The sequence below is a fragment of the Microcaecilia unicolor genome, chromosome 1, assembly GCF_901765095.1.
Source record: "Microcaecilia unicolor chromosome 1, aMicUni1.1, whole genome shotgun sequence".
NCBI lineage: Eukaryota > Metazoa > Chordata > Amphibia > Gymnophiona > Siphonopidae > Microcaecilia > Microcaecilia unicolor.
In genome coordinates this window covers 728,345,760-728,358,853 of record NC_044031.1, presented here as the reverse complement: position 1 = coordinate 728,358,853, position 13,094 = coordinate 728,345,760, and positions in this window count along the sequence as shown.

Sequence of the window (13,094 nt, the reverse complement as noted above, 5' to 3'; positions counted from 1 at the left end):
ATCCTAAGACAATTTTTTCGTCATAGAGATGAACTCTTTATGAACCATAAAATTAGAATATTTCCTGATATTGCAAGAGCAACCCAAAAGAGGTGTCAATTATTCTTGAAACTCCGTCCCAGGGTTATACAATTGGGTGGTTTGTTTTGGCTTAATTTTCCTTGCAAATGCGTTTTGAAAGTAAATTCAGTTAAATATGTTTTCTTTGATCCTATTCAGTTGAGTTCTTTTTTAGATTCAAAGACTGCTATAACTCCTATTTCACAGCCAGTAGAAATATCATCACCCACTCCATAATTAAGATAGAGGGGGGGGGGGGGGCACCTTGAGCTTCTATTCAATTTCCTTGCTTTAATTAGTGGAATATCATATTTCATGGAATTGTACCTTGTTTTCTCTATAAATTGTGGACTAGAGTTTGGAGGGAATGTTATATATATTGCCAATTATCTGTTTATTTGTGTAATATAATTTAATATTGCATAATTGTCCTCTATCTTTTCATATCAAGAATTTCTTGAGGTATTGTAAATAAAAATTATATATATATATATATATCTGACAAGCCCATAGGTTAGCCTGTGTTAGTAAAAGGACACCATAGTTATAACCATGTGTATACATAAAGGATTTATTCAAGCCAATCAGCTTCTTCTCAGAGAAAGTTGTTTGTGACCCCTGAGGCAGGCGCTTTGGCGCCGAAACACGGACCGTGTCGGGTCCTTGATATGAATATTCTGAATAAACTGTTCCTTGATATTATCTCCCTATTGGTTTGCACATTTGTCAGCCTCTAGTTTTGCTGTTTTGCCATAGTTTCTTGTCATACTGAGGGTCCCTTTTACTAAGCAACGGTAGGGCTAACGCATGGATAGCGTGTGCCAAATTGTCACTACCACATGGGTAGCAGTGACACCCTGCAGTAGTCTTACATTTGGTGCACACTGTTTCCCCTGGTAGAACATAATTTACTATTTTCTACCGTGGGGCATTCCCAGTGGTAATTGGCAGCATGGCCACATTGGTGCGCACTGCCTGATTACCGCACAAGTAGTGCGCAAGCTCTTATCACTAGGTCAATGGGTGGCAATAAAGGCTCAAGCAGTAAATAGCCACGTGCTACTTTTAACTTTAGTGCATGCGTTTTTCCTAGCCGCGGTAAAAAATGGCCCAGCGTGTGCCAAAAACACACGCCCACACTACCACTTTTTACCACGGTTTAATAAAAGGACCCCTGAGCTAACATTATTAAGATTTTTCAACTTGCTTGTTGTTGGCTTCTAATTTCTTCCTTCTTTGATCTTCCTCACTGATCTCCTTTTCTCTTTGTCCTAATATATTTTATTTCTTATAATGTGTTTAGGACAGTTATCAAAAGTACCTTCACATGTGCAAAATCAGCATTGTGTTCAGTTTTGGAGGCCGGATCTTGCTAAAGATGTAAAAAGACTGGAAGCGATGCAAAGAAAAGCTACGAAAATGGTATGAGATTTGCGTTGCAAACCGTACGAGGAGAGAGAAAGGAGAAACAGGGGTGATATGATACAGACGTTCAAATATTTGAAAGGTGTTAATCCGCAAATGAACCTTTCCGGAGATGAGAAGGTGGTAGAACTAGAGGACATGTATTGAGGTTGAAGGGGGGCAGACTCAGGACTAATTGTCAGGAAGTATTTTTTCACGGAGAGGATGGTGGATATGTGGAATGCCCTCCCTTGGGAGGTGGTAGAGATGAAAACGGTAATGGAATTCAAAAATGCTTGAGATAAACACATTGGAATCCTTTTTATAAGGAATGGTTCCGTGGAACCTTAACGGAGATCGGGTGGCGACGCCGGTAATTGGAAACAAAATGGGAGCTGGGCAGACTTCTACGGTCTATGCCCTGATCATGACTGAATAGATAGGGATGAGCTGGAGTGTAAATTTTAAGGGGCTTCGATGTTAGCTTCAGAACTTAGTACAAGAACAGTACTGGGCAGACTTCTATGGTCTGTGCCCTGGGAAAGGCAAGGACAAATCAAACTCGGGTATACATATAAAGTATCGCATACCATGTAAAATGAGTTTATCTTGTTGGGCAGACTGGATGGACCGTACAGTCCATCTGCCGTCATTTGCTATGTTACTATGACTTTGTAACTTGTCTGGAATGTTTTTACGTTTGGGGAGCGTGCCAGGTGCCCTTGACCTGGATTGGCCACTGTCGGTGACAGGATGCTGGGCTAGATGGACCTTTGGTCTTTCCCAGTATGGCACTACTTATGTACTTATCCTTTCACTTTGAGAATTGCCTATGGAAAAATATCCCTAGAGATTTGCATTTTCTTTTTCCATAGGTGCTTAACTATTGAAAGCAACTTCTACAAAAATGTAAAACTACATGCATTGTTGCCTTCCCAGAGGCACAAATATCACCCAAGCTTCCTCCTCCCTCCATTGTGAGGGAGTACAGTGAAGAGGTCAGCAAGCCACTCTGGCAAACCGTAGCAGTGTTGCTGCATTGCGCCCTGACCTTCTTCAAGTGTATTAACTGATGGAGCTCTTGGTCTTTTGATAGCAGGAGATGATGCTAGTTAGCACAAGGGATGGGCAGCCCATAAATTTTGTTTCCTTTCGTTTCCTGTGTTGTGTCCAATGTATGTCCATCATTGTTCATAGAAACATGACGGTAGATAAAGGGCAAACGGACCATTCAGTCTGCCCATCCACTATTTCTTCCTCTCCCTAAAAGATCCCACATGCTGGTTCCAAGGTTTCTTGAATTCAGATACAATCTTTGTCTCTACCACCGCCACTGGGAGGCCATTCCACGTATCCACCACCCTTTCTGTAAAAAAGTATTTCCTTAGATTACTCCTGAGTCTACAACCTTTTAACTTCATCCTATGTCCTCTCATTCCAGAGTTTTCCTTCAACTGAAATAGACTCACCTCATGTACATTAATGCCACGGATATATTTGAATGTCTCTATCATATCCTTTTTTCCTGCCTTTCTTCCAAAGTAAGAGAAGATCCGCCAGTGAGCAGAAAACTCAAGCACCCCACGGTAGAAACAGTAATGTGTAAAAAGTGGGAGTACGACCAAGGATACCAGAAACTGGAAGATGTTCTTAAATAAAAACTTTATTGAAGGTTTGAAGACTCGACACAACGTCGTGTTTCGGCCGTCAGGCCTGCATCAGGAGTCTGCTGTGCAGAGTGCTGCAAAGCAATGTTGATGGAAATCCTCTGAAGATTTTACAGCAGTCTCTTACGTGGAGAATTGCTAGATAATAATAAGGTTGATTCTTCAAAAATAACGTGGTAGTCTTTAAAAAGACTGTTTAAAAAAGTCCGTCAGAAGCGCCTCACGCACTATTCCATCAACATTGCTTTGCAGCACTCTGCACAGCAGACTCCTGATGCAGGCCTGACGGCTGAAACACGACGTTGTGTCGAGTCTTCAAACCTTCAATAAAGTTTTTATTTAAGAACATCTTCCAATTTCTGGTATCCTTGGTCGTACTCCCACTTTTTACACATTTCTTCCAAAGTATACATATTGAGATCTTTAAGTCTGTCCCTATATGCTTTATGATGAAGACCACTGACCATTTTGGTAGCCATCCTCTGGACCAACCCCATCCTGTTTATATTTTTTTTTGAAGGTGTGGGCTCCAGAATTGTACATAATATTCTAAGTGGGGCTTCACCATAGACTTATGTAAGAGTACTATCATCTCTTCTTTCCTACTGGCCATTCCTCTACCTAGGCTCCCAAGCATACTTCTGTCTTTGGCTATCTCCTTTTCTATCAGTGTGGCCACCTTAAGATTGTGAGATATGATTACCCCCAAGTCCCGCTCTGCTTTGGATAGACTTCATTTGCATTTGGGAGCAATGTCATGAAGAATGCGCCACCTTTGCAAGCAGTGAGCGCACATGTGATAGTCAGTACATATGCCATGTTTCATGCATGAGTGCACTATTTGCAAAGAAAGTGCACTCTTTCTGAAAGAGGGCAATTTACCAGGGCCCTTTTACTAAGCTGTGGTAAAAGGGGATTTGCGCTAGCGGCAGCAGCTACTCTTGCCACATCCTGAGGCCCTTTTTACCACAGCGGGTAAAAAGGTCGAAAAAAGAAATGGCCATGCAGTAAGATTGAACTTACCGCTAGCACCAGAAATGCCATGCGCTGAGAAAGGAACTATCACTGGTGCCTGCGGTGGGCCGGCGGTAGTTCCAGATTGCTGTGTGGTAAGCCAGCTGTGGGCTTACCACTGCTTTGTAAAAGGACCCCAGTGTGCCCTATTTGTAAAGAATGAAGACTATTATTGGTGAACAAAACAGGCAACGACAATGGGCTCTGACATTGATATTTCCTATGTCATTGCAAATGACAGTCCATCCGTAATAAGCTCTGCTGCTAGGCTGAAGTTTGGGAGGCAGGTCAGCAACACCATTGGAGGTGAAGTCAGTATTTGCTGCACTGACTCATCTCCTATCAGCTTCAGTAGAGTAGTGGAAGAATTAAGCATTTTGCCTTCCCATTCCATTCCTCACTGTCATTGTGCACCCTCTGCAAAATTTCACTTGGGAATCCAGAATTTGAACTTTTGTCCCTGTGCCTTCCCACCCAACTTAACCTTGCCTCTTGGCCTACCTAATTTATTTTCCTGGATAAAGTATGCCTGTTGTTCATTCTTGCATATATTTCTTGTCAGGGAAAGGATTAAGGTTTTTCAGACAACTAATTTAGTGCTTTCCCTGGCAAAAGGCTTTTGAAAACTTCCCTGCCCAAAACTTTTTCCAGGCATAAAAAGTGGAAATCTGCTCTCATCCCCTTGTTTATGTAAACTTGCCTTAAGCTCATGCTTCCTTTGGTTATATTTTATTTATGCACTCATGTATTAACATAATACCTGCATGGGGTTCTCATGAGGGTTGCAAAGTATCTGGATGCAGTGGCGATCCTTGGTCAGCTGCCACCAGGGGCGAATCGCCGCTGCGCACCCCCCCACACACCAGGTGCAATGTCGTCCATCCCCCCTGGGTGCAGCATGACACCCCCGGCGCATCAACACTCCCCCCAGCGTACCACCCAAGCCGCCCCCGGGTTCATTCTTACCTGCTGGGAGCAGCCACGCGGCTGTCGGTTCCGCTGGTTCCCTGCTCCCTCTGTCCCGAAACAGGAAGTAACCTGTTCCGGGGCAGAGGGAGCAGGGAACCAGCAGAGCTGACAGCCACGTGGCTGCTCTGTGCACCCCTCCAGCAGTGTGCACCCAGGGTGGACCGCCGCCACCACCCCGCCCTCGGTACGCCACTGTCTGGATGTATGAAGGTGAGAGAAGAAAGAACTTACAAAATCTTTAAACACTAACTTCTGGATTCTATATATTGCGCCTAGTGTTCCGTGCTGAAATCTAAGCATATTCCATAACAACGCGTGCAACAAAATTGGCTGATAACAGCACCAATGAAACAATAATGAGCATTCATTGGCAATAATTAGAATTTACGTGCAGAGCTGGCTAAGCATATTCTGTAATGTACTGCTCCTAAATTCCAATGTGTGCAGTTCAAAAGGGGTGTGGTCAAGGTTAGGGAAGTGGGCATTCTAAAATGAACACGTGTAGTTATAGAATATAGCCCAGTGCGCATAAATCTATATGTAGCGATTTACGCCATGTTTTCGTTGGTGTAAATGGAGGCACATAGTTTTAGGCACTGAGATATCAACTAAGCATTTTCTGTATACCGTGCCTAAGTCTTATAGAATACACTTAGGTGGAAATGTTTTCCGCATGGAAGTGCCATATATAGACTCTGACCCTAAGGGTCCCTTTTTTTACAAAGCTGCGGCAAAAAGTGACCTTAGCATGACTTTATGTGGGTCTTTTCTGCAGGTTAAGGCCACTTTTTCTGCAGATGGAAAATAACTGATTTTCTATTTTCAATTCAATTGAATTGAAATCAGGTCCTATATACTGCTAATATCCCCTGTTTAGGGTTAGGTGCGGTTTAAATCATCTGTGGGACAAAAGTTGGTACAATTTTATAAGTAGGACATTGGGTAAATACAGTCTTGTTGGTTATATGCGATTGGTACAATATTATTAGTGGGATGTTGGGTGAATACAATCTTGTTGGTTCAACAGTGTCATTATCAGACACTGTTGAACAGCCCTAACACTGGGTTGGTCAGTTTGCTGACGCAGTTCCTGTATGAACTCCTCCATTTTGTTTTGCTCAGTTGCAGTTGATTTATAACCATGCTTTGGCAGTATAAATCCCTTAGCCTTCTTCGTGGCCTTTGATGGTTCGGCTGTCTTAAGAATTCTCCATTTCAGAGCCAACAGTTGAGTTTCATTAGTGCGCTTTTTGGACGATCTTTTAGCCAGAGGCATGACCCTGCAAGAAAGCTGCTTGGAGATAGGACAAGTCAAAGGGTAAAATATATTAGATAGCGTTGGTATCAGTATTAATGGCCATGTGCCAAAGTTGCACATGACCCTTACCAACACCCATTTTGTAGGTGGTAAGGGCTTGGACACTAATTACATGCTAATCAGTTAGTGTTTCCCTTGGTCACACCCCTTCAATGAAAAATAAAAAACTAACTGTGCATACATTTCAAAGTTACCACGGCACGGGACATCTCAAGGTGCCCCACGGTAAGCCTTTTAATGCTGCAGCAAGCACACAGTGCTTACCGCAGCTTTGTCAAAGGACCCCTAAATTATCCAGTCAGTTTGGCTTGCACTGGTGCGTTAATAAGTCCATTATTTAACTTGGTGGACTGGTAATGGGGTTTCTTGAATAATATCTTTTCTTGTCCAAACATTTTGGAAGAAGGATCTGTGATGGTGTAGGAAATATAAGGGGACAAACAAAAAATGCAAGTTCAGTCTGAGAGAAGGTTCATTTTATTAGGTTTTCTTTTTACTGCATGAATTGAAATGTAATGGAAAACGCTTAATTGCTTCATCAATTCCAGGACTATATCAAGCTTTTAAGAGTTGTTTGAGAATGAAAACAAGTGCAGGCAGACTCTTGATGCAGTGTAGAGAAATGTACATTAGAAAGAATGTTATGTCTACTGCAAACTGTCTGTGCTTTTGTTATGGGATGTACAGGTGTAGATATGGATGGAATTTTAAAAAGGTAGAGAAAGGATGTGCATGATCAGTCTACAGACTATACCAATCACAGCTTGACTGAGCCACCAGCACTATGGCAACCACATAAATCATTATGCTAATGAGCAGCCACAATTGTTGCTATAACTAGAACATTTTGGAGGTTTAATGTAGTACATTTTGCTTCTCACACATCAATAGAGGAATTCTTAGCAGGGGGAAAAATTTCTGCTGTACTTGCCAAGAAAATTGCATTGGTAGATTCATCAGGGCAGCTGTGTCATGACTAGCCAGCATCACTTAGCCTGACAGAGACTCAGCCTAACCAATTAATCCAAAGAACTGTACACTTTGACTAGACCTTTTCCTGTCTCTCATCATAATGGATTTCTTTTTTTTGCTTGACTTTATCACTCAGGAGACATTGACTGGGAAAGAGCCTGTCTGATAGACTCTGCACTTGCATTTATAGGTGCCTTTGCTCCTGGAATCCAGATGTGTGAACATATTCTAAGGCATAACAAAGTGTTGAAATGGCACAAACTAGGATATTTTTGCAACAAGGTTATATATATATATATATATATATATATATATCTGCTCCGTTCAGCATGAAATTTATCAGAGGATTTTTTTTTTCTGAAAAGAGCAGGTAAAGAGTGGAGGAGTAACCTAATGGTTAGTGCAGTGGGCTTTGATCCTGGCAACCTGGGTTCAATTCCCACTACAGCTCCTTGTGACCTTGGGCAAGTCACTTAACCCTCCATTGTCCCAGGTAGAAAAACTTAGATTGTGAGCCCTCTAGGGGCAGAGAAGGTACCTGCATATAAAGTTTACAGTGCTGCATATGTCTAGGAGCATTATAGAAATGATTAGTAGTAAGTCCTTTACTAAACCATCCTAATAATTCCCGCATGGCAAATGCAGCACAGCTCATTATAATTGAATGGACTGCAGTGCATTTGTCGCACTGAGAATTGCTATCACAGTTTAGTAAAAAAGGCCCAAAATTTGTCCACTTTGCTAGACTTGTAACATTTTGAAAACCTGACTATACAGTGTAAAATTGATGATTTTGCTGTACTGTAATGCTCCCTTTAAAAGCTTACTACAAAAATAGTTGCTTATTTGCAAATTATGTAAAAAAAATAACGAGTGACAAAGATATGGAAATTGAAATCTTTTCACGTCTTCATTCACATCCCTCACCAATGTGACTATTGGGTTATTTATTTTTATTTATTTATATATTTTTAACCCCCTTATTAACTAGGCAGGTTCAATATATATAATGTGATGAGGAAGCAAGAGTAGAAGGAAAATTCCCCAGCAGGTAAAAAAAGCAGTATAAATTGAATGGACTCTTGTTGCAACAGGGATAGGGAAGTTCCAAAGTATTACCTAGGTAACAGGCACCCAAGTTACCTGGAACACTCCCTGCATTTAAAAGGGAGCCAATCACGTTAGAGGAGGAGGAGCTTACATTTCCTTGGAGACATATAAGACTGCCTCTCATCATCAGATGGGGTGGTGGTGTTCTACTGCTAGACTACTTCTAATAATAATCATTTCTATAGTGCTACTAGATGTACATAGTGGTGTGCACATTATCCCCCAGATTCTATACAGTGTGCATAGAGATTGGTGCCGAAATCAGTGCAGACTCTATAACTATATGTGCAATTTAACAAGCTTAACAAACTAATGAGCACTGATAACAGCACTTAACAAGCAATAATGAGCACTAATTGGCACTGATTAGAATTTAGGCACACAACTCACTGTGTATTCTGTAATGATGTGCGCCAAACTTCTAATGCGCACAGACAAAAAGGGGAGTGGTTATGGGTGGGGAAATGGGAATTTTATTGGGTATTCCAAAATTTAGGCGCCTAGTTATAGAATATGGCACTGAGATTTAAGCCATATTTTTGTTGGTGTAAATGGATGCACATAGATTTAGGTGCTGAAATATCAACTGAGTGTATTCTATAATTGGCGCCTACATTTAGGTGCTGATTATAGAATATGCTTAAATCAGTGCTGATTTTTAAGCGCCATATATAGAATCTCCCCCTATATGCAGGCACTTTCTTTGTCTCTAGAGGGCTCATAGTCTAAGATTTTGTACCTGGGCCAATTGGGGGGGGGGAGGGGGGTAAGTGACTTGTCCAAGGTCACAAGGAGCTACAATGGAAACTGAACCTAGGTTGTTAGGATCAAAGCCTGTTGCACTAATTAGACTACTCCTCCACTCCAAAACTGTAGCTGCTGAGGAGGCTGAACCTGAATCCATAGAACTGGAAACAGCTGGAGATAACCAGGAACCCCTAGGAGAGGAGGAAATGGAGGTGCTGGAGCACTGGCAAACTACACAAAAGGAGTTAGACATCATAAGCAAACCCAGATGAACCTTTCCTTTTTCCTAGTTATTTGGTTGGAGGATAGCAAATTTAATCTGAATAAGAAGATATACTGTGGTTGGGGTTCTAACAGACTGAGCTAGCCAACTGTAGAAATGCTGGTTTAATGCTAATCAGTCTGAAGACCTGGGAGAGGATAAGAAATTGGGAGCCATATTTAAAGACTGTTACACCACAGCACTCATTTTCAAAGGAGAAAAATCTCTCAAAAGCTGCACAAAGCAGGAGATGAATGTTTTTCATGGGAAAACATCTAAGTTGCGATTTTCAAAACTCATATTTGAGACATTTTTCTCCTCAGTTCATCTAAATTGCAAGGGGGCATATTGGGGGTATTTTTTTTTGGTGGGATTTCTCTGAGCCTAGAATTTGGATTGGATTTATTTATTTGATATACTGCAATATACTTTTGTGTCTAAGCGGTATGCCATAAAAAAGTAAGCATACATCATACAAAATACAATACATCATACAAAGTAAAACACATTTTTCGTAAAGTCTATAAATCAATCATAATGTTGCTAACGTTGTTGGACATTTTTCAGGGACAATGGAACAAGATAAAAATGTCTAGGGCAAAAATTGGGATAGTCGTATCTAAACCTGTTTCAATCAAGACTAAGTCATAAAAAGGTGCCCTAACTGATCAGCTGACCACTGAATGGATTAAGGCGTGATCCTCCTTACTATTCCAGCTATCACTGATCCTCTCCTAGCCCCCCAAAGATGTGACAGTAGATACCAAAAAGGGGCAGTGGAGATGGCCACAAAATGAGACAAAACCACAAGTCCAATAAAAAAATCCTTTATTGATAGACCCAACATGGCCGTTCACTTGTGGTGGAAATTGTGGGCCTTCCAAAACCCACAAAATACCGACTGTACCTATAGCTAGGAGACATCTGCAGGGCTTTTCTAGTGGTGTACAGTTAGGTACAGTAGATTTTTAGGTGTTCCTGGAGGGCTCACAATACAAAATAAAGGTTATAAGGTGGGATTTGAACCCTATATTTGAATTCCAATTCACTGATTACTTGGCTGCCCTCTGATCTGCTGAGATGTCTGTGTAGCCAATTTATGAGGAATGGTGCTGCACGGCCGTCCTTATGGTTTGTTTTTCTACAATTATATTTATTTATTTATTTGCTGCATTTGTATCCCACATTTCCCCACCTATTTGCAGGCTCAATGTGGCTTACAATATGTTACAACAACATTCACATTAATGGAATAAGAATTTCAGAATACAGATTCAGATAAGGTGCATAAGAATATCATGGCAATCATATTGACGGAATAAGAAATTCAGAACTATAACAAAGAGATAAATCTATGACTTATTTATTTATTTATTGAAACTTATACCCAAAGAAATATATCCTGAGCACAAAAACGTCTGTAAAAAAGTAATTTTTGAATCAAAAAATAGACATTTTTCTGGTTCAAAAATTGCTATGTTCAGAGTGAGGTTTAGACATTTTCAACAAAATGCCTACAATTGGACTTGGATGTCATATCGAAAATGCCTCTACATACAATCCATTCTGAATATTGAACTGAGAGAACCACTGGTACTGAAAGACTTTGAGGAATAAGTTGGACACCATTTGGTTTGAGATAAAGAAATGAAAGGGAAACCACAGGAGGACTTAGATTAATCAAGTTTGGAAGAAGTCCTTTTTTCATTTATGTCAATTGAGGCTCATTAGGTCTTTTTTCATAATTCTCACTTTGCTCCTCTGGTTCAGATGTTGGTTTTGTAACTCTTTATATGTTGGATTGAGTAATAAGTTTCTTTATAATTTGCAGTTATAGAATACAGCAGTTCAGATGATTTTCTGGTTGAGAAAATGGGAAAGTGTATCTGATTATTTCAAAGAAATTCATTGGCTTTGCATTCATGCATGGATTATTTTTAAAGTTACATGTATAGTTTTCCAGATTCTATATGGTAATACTTCGGTATTATTATTTTTATATGTCTACCTGAGTTCGTGATAACTTATTAAAATTCCCTGTTTTTAAAAATCTTTGATTCAAGCGTCAACTAGGCTGTATGTTTTCTTGTTGAGCAGTTGTTATCTGGAATAATTTATCATGTACAATTTGAACAGTTCAAAATTATATGCATTTATGTAAGATGCTGTAAACTTTTTTTATTTGATAATTGTGATGGCTAAAATTTAGTTTTTATTTTTATCATTATTATGTACATTTCTCATTTTTGAGTATCTTTTTATGTAAACCGCCTGGAACCTCCTGTTGGTATAGAGCGGTATATAAAACATGAATTAGATTAGATTAGACTTATGGGAACTCATTTCCTGTTTGCGGAAGGGCGGGACCAGATGCACAGCTGAAACAGAAGCAAGAGCGAAGGCAGTCTGAAGCGGCGTCCATGCGTGCTGGACTTCACTGTTGCTGGCCGAGCAGGAGGTAAAAAGTTTTAAAGAACAGCTGGCACTTACGAAGGGCAGGAGCAGCAGCACACGTCCTGCTTGCACTTGGAGGCCACAGAGAGAGAGAGGGAGGAAGCCACGGGGTTGGGGAACTCGGATGACAGTTGGTGCATGGAACTCGAAGGGCACGGGATGAGGGGGGAGGGGGTCCTGGGATGAGAGAAGGGGGAGGGGTCCTGGGATGAGAGAGGGGGTCCTGAGATGAGAGAAGGGAGAGGGGGTCTTGAGATGAGAGAGGGGGGAGGGGCGGGACCTGGAAGGGGATGGGCGGGTCCTGGAAGGGGGGGGGCGGTCCTGGAAGTCAAATGGGAGGTGGGGGCCTGTAACTCCAATGGGAGGGGGTCCTGAAACTCGAAGGGGAGGGGGGCACCTGGAACGCGGAGGACAGGGAGGGAGGAAGGTAGGGGGCATGGAACTCCGAGAGGAAGGGGGCTCGAACTCGGAGGACAGAGAAGGGTGGACAAATGGGGGTGTGGAACTCCAAAGACAGGTGCAGGGAACTCCCGGGGGGGGGGGGTGAGGGGGGGTTGGGGGGTGATGGGGAGTGAGCCGTCACACAGAAACAGACCTCTTTTACTAATAACTTAATACATTTCTTGATTAGCTTTCGAAGGTTGCCCTTCTTCGTCGATTTTTTTCCGATTTGAGGAAGAAGGGCAACTTTCGAAAGCTAATCAAGAAATGTATTAAGTTACGTCCAATAAAAAAGGTATCATCTCATTTTCTTTTCCATGTTTTATTTTGTTTTATAAGGGATTAACAAATCCTGTCTTGTTAAATGGAGAAGTAATACAATAGTGAATGGAATGCATGTATGTTGTTCTGGTATTGACTTTACAAAATAGCTCAGCATGAACTTCAGCAAAATAAGTGGCAAATCCATATATTATCAATATTACCAATGCACTTTGGGGCCCTTCTACAAAGGCACATTAGGCTCTACACTCGTGCAGCATGTGCCAAAATGAGACTACCACCAGGTTACCATGCCCCCCAGTGGTAATTTCAGATTTGCTGCACGCCCATAACACTTGGATGATTTATTTATTTATTTTCTCCCAGTGGTAATTGTCAGTCGGGGCAGGCGGTG